This window comes from Lepidochelys olivacea (genome assembly GCF_965140295.1).
Source record: "Lepidochelys olivacea isolate rLepOli2 genome assembly, chromosome: 11".
In the NCBI taxonomy this organism is placed as follows: domain Eukaryota; kingdom Metazoa; phylum Chordata; order Testudines; family Cheloniidae; genus Lepidochelys; species Lepidochelys olivacea.
Window position 1 is genome coordinate 52298197 of NC_140421.1, and position 10191 is coordinate 52308387.

The following is a 10191-nucleotide window of genomic DNA, read 5'->3' on the forward strand; positions in this document are numbered from 1 at the left end:
ATTGTATTAGAATTTTTATAATGAAAGGGATGCACACAGGGTCAATAATCACCTCCACAGTAAAGCCACATACACACAACTCCAGGAAACTGAAAGTTTCAGCTCATGCAGTTGACATGGGATCATTTTGTTGGGGTGGGTGGGTGGAGGAAATAGTTCACGTTTGCACCCTAAGGATTAGTCCACCAAACCCACTGATGTCATCCATAAAGGGCTAGTGAATTTCCATGGGGGAGCAATGCCTCCTCCCAACTCCCTGGCGCCATGGCAACAATGCTCTTTCTAGACACAAGCAGCTGCCCCCCTTTCCCACATTTTGGAGAACACAATGGGAATCACCATAAAATAAAGCTGACAAAGGATTAAAATGGACAATGCATAAAAATCTCACACAGGATAGGAGATGTTTAGAAAACTTACAAATAAGGAGCAATTTTTGTCAGAGGTTGGAGTGGCTAATCCTTAATGGCATCATCCATCCTGACTACATAGAAGCTACCTCCATGAGTTTGGGGCTCTGTTGGCCTGGAGGATTCTGGCTGGGAGAAAGCTGGTATCTATTGCAATATCTTCCCTCAGACCTAGGGGATTTACAATTAGCATAATCTTCTACTGCTTCCCCCCTTTGTGGCTCTGAAACACAACCTCTGTGGTTGAATGGGGAAACATCAACTGGACATTAGACACCATGAGAGAAAGGGATGCAGAATCAGTGTAAAGTACAGAATGCATATGTTTTTGTTGACCACCCAGATGTTGGCCTTTGACTCTTCTGCCTACTCCTTCTTGTTCTATTTGTCCTCACTGGAGTGGCCACTGCCTGACAGACACAGCCTGGACAATTAGGGACCCTTCCATTTGTTTCTACAATTAAACTCCATCTTCTTGTTTGGGCTGGCTGCTCTTTCTTGTAAATCCAAAGGGCAGACATCACTGGCCAAATTCTTCCACTGATTTCACAATACTTATATCCAGGATGACTGTAGCCCCACAAGCTCACAAAACATCACATTCAAGGAAAGAAATCCAGCACAAGAACAATATCCCTTTCTTTTCTTTTGGCTGGACCTGAGCCTGGTAACACTGAGTCGAAGGACAGAACTAAAGGTTACCAAATGTTTTATCTGGAGCTATTCTGTAGAAATATAGAGGACTTCAGGGTCCAGTGCTGTGAGGTTGGTGCTATTCACCAGTGTACTCTCACTAATACAAACATTTGAGGTTTTGGAAAAGAAAAAGGAAAAACCTTTACCACTGCATAAATAGACATATGATTTTATTGTCAGGCTCCTACCCCAAGCCCCATGGACATGTGAATTTCAAGTCTGCCTTTGTTCTGCTTTCAAGTGTCAGTACTGTAGCTACGATCAGATATAAGACCAATACAGCATCACTTTGTCTTTGCCTTAACAAAAGGAATTTCTTGGAAAAACATGGGACTTGCACTTGTACTTACAGTAATATATAAACTGTAAAGCTAAATTCATATTTGTCAGCTATGCCTTAATAAAATGGCCAGTTCTTCTTGTGAACAGACACTTTACCTCTAATACTTAAGCACAGTCATGTGTAAGCATTTTTTTCAACAAAGGGCAAGAGGGGAGTAAATGACAACTGTGGCATTCCCCAGGGTACAATCTGAGGGTCAGCTGTGTCCCCTCAGTTCTCACCTGGGGTGCCTTTTACACTGCTTCACTGTGAGAGTAACCACTCCTCGGCCTGCTTACACACAGCCTCCAGCATGTAAATCACTCCCAGCTATATGCATGAGTGCTCTAGCCAGCCACTTATGAATTACATTGCAGGGTAATACTAGCAGACTCCCACTCCCAGACTTTCCCCCCAGAAATGTCTGTCTTGTACTGCCCAGCGCCCTCCTGGACAACAAGATCTTATATGAAGTCTGTCATTTCATTAATAGAAAATTATATGCACAAATCTTATCTCAAATGGAGTTTTCCAAACACTTCAATCCAAACACACACTGGTTTAGATAAAACAATAAAACAGGTTTATTAAGAGAAAGATAGATTTTAAGTGATTACAAGTAATGAGGCATAAAAATCAGAATTGGTTACAAAGAAATAAAAGGTTAACCACAAACTAAACCTAACTTAACAAGCTAAGTGATTTCAAGCAAAAGTTTCTCTCACCACACGCTCTGTAATCCTTTCAGCCAGCATCTCTTACCAGTCCAATGATGCTTTTTTTGTCCTTCAACTGTTGTCGGTGCCGTGAGTAGACATGAAGGGAAAGATGATTTGGGGCCTCTGTTCCTCATTTTGATCCTTTTCCTATTCTTTGAGAATCCTTTCCAGCTGGGGTTCAGGAGAGAGAAAGTCTTGGGAGACGGGAACCTCCAGCTGATTTTTGCCAAGAAGTTTGCCAAGAAGTTGCCAAATTTCTCGCTCACATCCTTTTTCCTATCAAAGAATGGCTGCTTAACCAGATGATAGTCCATTTGATTTTGTTGATACTTGGCTGAGGCATGAGTTTGCCTTTTGTCTCATGAGTTTGCCTTTTGTCTAAGGAACTGGTTTGTGCCTGCTTTTTTTTTAAACTTTGAACATGTCTCAGTAATGTTATACAGTAAAATTTTATAACTTTGCATACAATGTTGCCACACATGTTTTACCAGGACAATAATTATCAGCAAATTATGAGTTTTCAAAGGATCCCTCACAAGGCATACTTGTATAAAAAATCCATTATAGTTTTTCAAAAAGGGTGAGCTTAAGGATACAGACTGTCACAGCAGCTCATCCTGGGTTTTGTGCATGTGGTTAAGGGGATACTTTACGTTCTTTGGGGTAGCGGCTGTCTCTTATTATGTGTATAAATAGCACTTAACACAATATGGTTCTCATTTCAGTTGGGGCTTCCAGGTATTACTGGAAATAATTAATAATAAAAATGCTATAACTAGTCCAGCACAGAGTTCCATAAACTCTGTATGTACAAAATGACTGCTGTTTTTGCACAAGGTCATTTATAGCTTATAAATTATCATATTAATGCCTTGTACGGAGTGAAGAGAAAAGTTATGGTTTAAAAAAATAGCTTCATGACACAGATGCATTTGTTAGATATTTCAAATGGGCAAGGAAGCTTGTTGCAAAACTTCTAGAGGTTCTGTGTACAAAAGAACTACATATCTCTTCCCCGAAAGGAGCCCTTAGGCATTACTGGGTACATGTCACCTCAGGACGGGATACAGAGATAAAGTTTCTAGACACCTTAAATGACTGCTGCTTGGAGCAGTTGGTCCTGAAACCCACCAGAAGTGAGGCAATTCTTGATTTAGTCCTAAGTGGAGCACAGGATCTGGTCCAAGAGGTGAATATAGCTGGACCGCTTGGTAATAGTGACCATAATATAATTAAATTTCATATCCCTGTGGCAGGAAAAACACCACAGCAGCCCAACATTGTAGCATTTAATTTCAAAAAGGGGAACTACACAAAATGAGGAGGTTAGTTAAACAGAAATTAAAGGGTACAGTGCCAAAAGTGAAATCCCTGCAAACTGTGTGGAAACTTTTTAAGACACCATGATAGAGGCTCAACTTAAATGTATACCCCAAATTAAAAAACATAGTAAGAGAACCAAAAAGGAGCCACCGTGGCTAAACAACAAAGTAAAAAAAGCAGTAAGAGGCAAAAAGGCATCCTTTAAAAAGTGGAAGTTAAATCCTAGTGAGGAAAAAAGTAAGGAGCATAAACACTGGCAAATGAAGTGTAAAAATACAATTAAGAAGGACAAAAAAGAATTTGAGGAACAGTTAGCCAAAGAGTCAAAAGTAATAGCGTTTTTTTAAGTACCTCTAAAGCAGGAAGCCTGCTAAACAACCAATGGGGCCACTAGATGATCCAGGTGCTAAAGGAGCACTCAAGGACGATAAGGCCATTGCAGAGAAACTAAATGAATTCTTTGCATCGGTCTTCACGGCTGAGGATGTGAGGGGGATTCCCAAACCTGAGCCATTCTTTTTAGGTGACAGATCTGAGGAACTGTCCCAGATTGAGGTATCATTAGAGGAGTACTGACTTCAGTACTGGGCAAACTGGTTGAAACTATAATAAAGAACAATATTGTCAGACATGTAGATGAACGTAATTTGTTGAGAAAGAGTCAACATGGTTTTAGTAAAGGGAAATCATGCCTCACCAATATACTAGAATTCTTTGAGGGGGTCAACAAGCATATGGACCAAGGGATCCAGTGGATTTAGTGTACTTAGATTTTCAGAAAGCCTTTCACAAGGTCCCTCACCAAAGGCTCTTACGCAAAGTAAGCTTCCACAGGATAAGAGGGAAGGTGCTCTCATGGACTGGTAACTGGTTAAAAGATAGGAAACAAAAGGTAGGTATAAATGATCAGTTTTCAGAATGCAGAGAGGTAAATAGTGGTGTCCCCCAGGGGTCTGTTCTGGGACCAGGCCTGTTCAACATATTCATAAATGATCTGGAAAAAGGGGTAAACAGTGAGGTGGCAAAATTTTCAGATGTTACAAAATTACTAAAGATAGTTAAGACCCAGGCAGACTGTGAAGAGCTACAAAAGGATCTCTCAAAACTTGGTGACTGGGCAACAAAATGGCAGAGGAAAATTAATGTTGATAAATGCAAAGTAATGCACATTGGAAAGCATAATCCCAACTATACATATAAAATGATGGGGTCTAAATTAGCTGTTACCACTCAAGAAAGAGATTTTGGAGACATTGTGGATAGTTCTCTGAAAACATCCACTCAATGTGCAGCGGCGGTCAAAAAAGTGAACAGAACGCTGGGAATAATTAAGAAAGGGATAGATAATAGGACAGAAAATATCATGTTGCCTCTATATAAATTCTTGGTACACCCACATCGTGAATAGTGTGTGCAGATGTGGTCGCCCCATCTCAAAAAAGATATATTGGAATTGGAAAACGTTCAGAAAATGGAAACAAAAATGATTAGGGGTATGGAACCGCTTCTTTATGGGGAGAGATTAATAAGACTGGGACTTTTCAGCTTGGAAAAGAGATGGCTAAAGGGAGATATGATTGAGGTCTATAAAATCATGACTGGATTAGAGAAAGTAGATAAGGAAGTGTTGTTTACTACTTTTCATAACACAAGAACTAGAGGTCACCAAATGAAATTAATAGGCAGCAGGTTTAAAACAAATAAAAGGAAGTATTTCTTCACACAACGCACAGTCAACCTGGTGGAACTCGTTGCTGGAGGATGTTGTGAAGGCCAAGACCGTTACAGGGTTCAAAAAAGAACTAGATAGATTCGTGGATGATAGGTCCATCAATAGCTATTAGGCAGGATGGGAAGGAATGGTGTCCCTAGCCTCTGTTTGCCAGAAGATGGGAACGGGTGACAGGGGATGGATTACTTGATGATTACCTGTTTTGTTCATTCCCTCTGGGGTACCTGGCACTGGCCACTATCAGAAGACAGGATACTGGCCTAAGTTCGAGACCTAGGCATATGCTACTCCAAGCATGATTTTTTTTTTATGGGTTTCCACTCAGAGATCCTCCTGGTTGTCCTAATAATGAAGATGGGATGTTTCCCACTCCTCACAGAACTAGCATTAGATTCCATCCTCTCAACCCGCTGATGCCCATATTTGTGGTGCATCCTAAGATTTCCACAGGGCTTCTTCCAAGCTCCGTTAATTTAGCTCCCTCCCCAAATCAACCTGAAATTAGGTGCCATGTGGACCATGTTGCTAGCTCCTCCAACGCTCTAGCAGTGGAGGTTTGCATCTGGTAATGCAGAGTTACTGCTGACTTGACTCCTATTTTTTTTTGGTCACACTATATATATATATATATATTTTATATTAATATATAAAACAAAACATGCATACACAGTGAATTAAAAACAATTTTCTCAGTATGGATTTGCTCAGTTTTCTCCCTTAGAATCTTTAGTCAAAGTTATACCATAACAATGATTTCTGTATTTTAGTGTTTTGTTTTTTCCCCACTTTACCCTTCTGTGGAAAACTGGAGTGCAGGGCATTTTGTACTATAATCAGTAACTTTGACTGGCCTCACTCCAGGAACAGCTGAACAAATATTTCTAACATTGGCAAATTGCCCCCTTCCTGCTTCTGCCTGCCTTTTTCAGTCACTGCTTATGTCTAGCATGGTCAGCTTCAGGAAATGAACTGCCAGTAATAAGAGGGCGAAAATCTAAGTATTATTTTTGTATGTTAAAGGGACACTTATAATCTCCTTAAGACCAAAGATGTACCTTGCCTGAAGCATCTCTAGAGGATACCTTAAAATATTGTGTATGTAGACATATAACATACATAGTCTAAGGTCCTCTGTAATGATATTTATGGCACTTAAAAGCAAAGCATATTGTGAAATACTTTCTGAAGGTCAGTCAATAGATGTAGGACAATGATGTTTGTGTCTCTGCTAACAAAGGTATGCCCTTATGCTAAGCAATAATGAGACAGATCCCATTTATTTAGAGAATGTTTGCAGGTTTCCCATGAAAAGTATACATAAGGACATTAGTCAGAAGGCATCATTCTGATTCCTTGGGCTCAAGATAAAATCTCTGAAGTGGCTTGACATACATTAAAGGTCCTACATATGAGGACCTTTATATCATGCATTATTTTCTAACCTCAGCTCACTTGCACAGTGAGGCAGTGGCTATTACCTGGTGTTTTAGAACAAGGGTCTGCTGCATCCCTGCTGTGGGAAATTTGACCAAGGCACACTGCAATGGGGAGGTGGCTTTGACTAAGGATATCAAGGCAAACCCCAACTCTTATAAAGTGTTTCCTGAAATCTTTAATGTCCATGCAGAACAGCCTGTAATAGCAAGTTTCACAGGCTGACTATAGACTGCCAGCTAAATTCAGGATCTTAAATAGAAACAAAAGCTACATTTATTGGAGCTATGAATAGGGCAAGCCGTCTATTAGACAGAACCCTGGAAAATAATTGACTGGTGGTTACCAAGCATCAAAAGTCAATACCTGAATTGGATCACAGGCTGTACAGGGGTTGTGCAGGATAAAACTGGGTTAAACAGACTATGAAACTATGCTACACTTTGCAGTTTTAGCAATAGACTATAGGCTTTTTATAGATCTATTATATATACCAAATTTTCTTCAGACTCTGTGACAGTATATGTTGGCTAGATGGTAGCAATAGTCTATAATCCATCTTTCCCTCTTAGAAATAATAGACACTGGCTGTACCTGTATTACTAGCTGCATATACTGAAACATTTCATTTATGGTTCCATAGAACTCTCATAATTGGCTATTTGTTAATTCTATTGAGTATGTCTTTTTTCTTTTATGTTGCAGACAGACCGAGGGATGTTTGGTGCAGCACAGTGATCAATAAACCGCAAATAGCAATGTTTGTTACAATGTCACACTCATCCCCTCAACTGCTGTGGGATCAGAAATAGGCCCTTTAAGTATAAACATAGAGAAAGATACTTGCCTTGTAACAGAGTTAGAACTCTGTGCTTGCATGTGTAACATCCACTTTACTGTGGATATCCACTTTATTACATGTATTTGGAATAGGATTGCTCTCTGCACTTTGTTGTGTACTTTTCTTCTGCCAAAATGCAATAAAGGAAAAGTTTAACTACAATGAAATGTAGGGCAGGTTGAAGTATTTGTATAAAGCATTACAGAACAGCATGCACTTTGTCCTCACAGTTTGCATGTCTTTAAGTAAACATACTTGTTCAGTTTTCTGTCCTCCACACTTTAAACACTAAGTCTACCTAATTTAAGGTAGAAACGGAGGGTCCAATCACACTACCATTTGAAGTCAATGTCAAAACTCCCATTGATTTAAAGGGAACAGGAACAGATCCAGAATGATCCACCCATAGTGAAATCAGGGGACAGATTACAGAGAAGTTGGTTGTGCTAGTTTGACTTTTCTCTACCAGAAACTTAGCCTCAAGTAAGCATAGGATAAAATAAACCTCACTTGCTTGCAGCTGTGAAGCACTGTTTCAGGACTGTGCAGGATCTAGTCTTCCTGGCAGCTACCAGTCAATGATGTCCATCAATCTTTCAGTTTTAAAAGCACTGAAATTCACTAATTGTTTGAACCACCCGAGAGGAAAAAGCAACACTCAAGTTGCCTATTTCCATTACTCTGTTTGCCTTTAGGTAACTTGCTTGGTGTGACCGATAGCTGAAGATGAAGACAGCAGCAGGGTCTGTGAATGCTCCTTAGTACCTGGAGCACACTCTGCCCCCAGTGAGGTGGAAGGGCTTCACGCTGGTCCAACAATGGCTAAGTGTTGGTCTCAAAGGAGTTCTCTCCAGTCTTCCACATGGTGGGAATGTAATGGTGAATACTGTGACTGGGGATGATTAGGGCTTAGAGGGGAGAGAATGCAGAAGGTACTGATGGGGATGTGGCCAAAATAATACTGAAACAAGTGCTTTTTAGAAACCAGGGAATTACACTGTACATTCTATAGAACAAAATGCTGCAGTTACAGGATGTTAAGTGAGCTTGTACCCAGCAGCTTTATTTACTCTTAAATTTCTGAATAGTAATAGACATTTTCCTTGAACCATAGGCAAAGAGTAGCTGGAGAGGAAGGGAACAAGTTTGCTATGTCCTTTGCTTTTTACCACAGTTCAGTTTTAAAACCCACATTAGAATGATCCCATGTAGAAAACACTCATTTTTAAGTTTTGAAAAGAAAATGTATCAAACAGTTCCCATGCTCAAAATGATCAACTATGGAATATGGTATTATTCTTGCAGGAGAGTTTATTGCTTAGGGGCTGCTTAGCTTTATCAGGATCAGTATATATTTTGATGCCACTTAAGAGGATCTACAGCAATATGTATTGAATTCCAAGGGATTTTAGGGAACTCAACAACTCTCAAGCTTAGGCCTCATGATCATCACTTAGGTGAAGAAAAAAATCCACATATAAATAATTTTACATTGTATACATTATGTGTACTCTGCACAGGTGAAGCACAGCATATTTAGTATTCCAGTATTTTCTAAGAGGTGAGATTATCTTCACCACCACCACCTAAGAATTGAAGTAACTAAATGTAATTTGACTTTGTAATATAAATTTAATTCCTAAATAAGAGTCTGTTAGATTGTTCTTTATGGTATAGATGTTGATTTCTTCTATTCATATTTTAATTGTGCAACAACTCTACTTTAAATTTATAGTATTCCAATTCTCATGTGGCATAATTGACTTATAGACCATAGCATGACATAACTTAGGAAGACCAGCCATTGGCTATTTTTCTAAAATATATGCTCTAGCTCAAATAAGAATTAATTCAGAAAAGCCCTATAACCTGTGTTATATCAGCAGTCAGACTTGAGCACAGTAGTCCTTTCTGGCCTTCTATTTTTTTAAAATGAATAGAACATTTAATAGAAGAGGCCTTGCATAAAACATTCATGCTCTGTATTAAATTTGTGTAGTTTTAAGAATAAGTGCTCCAAAGCAATACCACACACTAAACAAAAATATCTGAAGTCTGGAGATGTTTTTGGTCTCCATGCAGGGATGAATTTTTGGCCCCATTGAGGTAGAGAGTTTTGCCAATGACTTCAATGGGACCATGATGTTACTCCACCAGACAGACCTTGGTACCTTTTGTTACCTGTTTTACCCCATTTGTTTGCACTTCCCGATAGTATCTATCAAGCTTTAAATTGAGGAACAGGCCAAAGTATTCCGATTATAAAACAGTCTAAAATGTGGCAGATTCTGATCCATCAAATATACCCACCTATATACACAGAATAAAACCAAATAGAACTAAAGCTGCTCATCCAGATTTATTCACAAGTTTTATTTATGAGAAACTACTATAACCTACATAAAAGTGTAACATAGGAATAGTAATATTTGTTTTACTATGCACATTAAGAGGTTCCCCTCTCCCATCTAATTTGGGCATGTTTAATTAAAAGAAAAGATAACAGGCTTCTTCCTAAAGTGCTTACTCAGCAAAACTCCCATAAAGACAGCCTACTTCAGGGCCCACAGTGCTTCAAAGCACAAATGGCACACATACACATGTACTTAAACAGTACGTGTGTTTCCTGATATGTTTAGGCTAGGTCCAAAGCATTCTAGTCTTATGAAATAAATGGGAGTAAGAAGGGTTATTCTTTAGGATTATCTCTTGGC